The sequence below is a fragment of the Podarcis gaigeae genome (genome assembly GCF_964106915.1).
Source record: "Podarcis gaigeae genome assembly, chromosome: 9".
Taxonomy (NCBI): Eukaryota; Metazoa; Chordata; class Lepidosauria; order Squamata; family Lacertidae; genus Podarcis; species Podarcis gaigeae.
The window spans coordinates 26,464,148-26,465,828 of record NC_139685.1 but is presented as its reverse complement, the minus strand read 5'-3'; the positions used below and the strand labels follow the sequence as shown (position 1 = coordinate 26,465,828).

At 51.7% G+C, this 1,681-nt stretch overlaps 1 pseudogene across 1 annotated transcript; it reads left to right on the top strand.

Moving 5' to 3' along the window:
* Nucleotides 1-603: 603 nt before the first annotated feature.
* LOC310852493 (translationally-controlled tumor protein homolog pseudogene) lies at nucleotides 604-1,394 on the top strand (annotated as a pseudogene). Its single transcript has one exon. The product of its transcript is annotated as a translationally-controlled tumor protein homolog pseudogene (transcript).
* Nucleotides 1,395-1,681: the final 287 nt, after the last annotated feature.

The window sequence follows — 1,681 nt, the reverse complement described above, 5'->3', positions numbered from 1 at the left end:
GCGGGTGGCGCTGTGGGTAAATGCCTCAGCGCCTAGGGCTTGCCGATCGAAAGGTCGGCGGTTCGAATCCCCGCGGCGGGGTGCGCTCCCGTTGCTCGGTCCCAGCGCCTGCCAACCTAGCAGTTCGAAAGCACCCTCGGGTGCAAGTAGATAAATAGGGACCGCTTTCTAGCGGGAAGGTAAACGGCGTTTCCGTGTGCAGCTCTGGCTCGCCAGAGCAGCGATGTCACGCTGGCCACGTGACCCGGAAGTGTCTCCGGACAGCGCTGGCCCCTGGCCTCTTGAGTGAGATGGGCGCACAACCCCAGAGTCTGGCAAGACTGGCCCGTACGGGCAAGGGTACCTTTACCTTTACCTTACCTTGGGTTACAGATGCTTCAGCTTACAGACTCCGCTAACCCAGAAATAGTACCTCGGGTTAAGAACTTTGCTTCAGGATGAGAACAGAAATCGTGCGGCAGCGGTGCAGCAGCAGCGGGAGGCCCCATTAGCTAAAGTGGTACCTCATGTTAAGAACAGTTTCAGGTTAAGAATGGACCTCCAGCTTTTTCTCCGCCTCGTTCCTTGCTCTCGCCAGGAGTCGCTGCCCAGCCGCTCCGCTCCCTGAGGCCTCCTGCCTGCCCGCCCGCCCGCTAGACCCACCACCACCCGACGATGCCTCAGCCATGATCATCTACCGGGACTGCATCAGCCAAGACGAGATGTTCTCGGACATCTACAAGGTCAAAGAAGTGGCCAGCGGACTCTGCCTGGAAGTGGAAGGGAAGATGGTGAGCAGGAAAGAAGGTGAAATAGATGATGCTTTAATTGGTGGAAATGCGTTGGCTGAAGGTCCAGATGGTGAAGGGGCAGAGGCTACTGTTGTCACTGGTGTTGACATTGTAATGAACCACCACCTTCAGGAAACAAGCTTCACTAAAGAGTCCTACAAGAAGTACATCAAGGACTACATGAAAGCAATCGAAGCAAGACTTGAGGAAACAAAGCCAGAGAGAGTAAAACCATTTATGACCGGAGCAGCTGAACAAGTCAAACATATCCTTGCAAACTTAAAAAATTGCCAGTTTTTTGTAGGCGAGAACATGAATCCAGATGGAATGGTGGCGTTGCTGGATTTCCATGAGGATGGTATCAATCCTTATATGATTTTCTTTAAGGATGGATTAGAAATGGAGAAATGTTAACAAGAGACCAACCCTTCTGGATCATCTATCATCATAATTGGCTGCTGTTCTTTATTCATCAACAAAACATCATGACTCAGCATTGTTTGAAAACTGGACTGATGCCATCTTGAGCATAATTTGATTTATTTTGACCCTGAATTAATTGGAGTGGAGGCATTGGTTTTTAAAAACTTGTCATGTAGGCTGTCTAAAATAAAAAAAAACCCAGGGGGGAAAAGAATGGACCTCCAGAACGAATTAAGTTCTTAACCTGAGGTACCTCTGTATTGATTTTTATTGATTTGGGAAGTAGCCACCCCCTGCCCCTCACTAGCATAGCTAGGGGGCTGCAGGGGGGGGCACTGGGAGGCCACTCACAATATGGGTGGCACTTACCCTGGGGGGCCTGTAGTGCTCCCGAGCCACGGATCTCTCCTCGGAGTGACACAGTAGCTCAGGTGCCTGCAGGGACCGCACCACCCGAAAAGGAGGCCTGGGGCTTGCGTCCACCCACC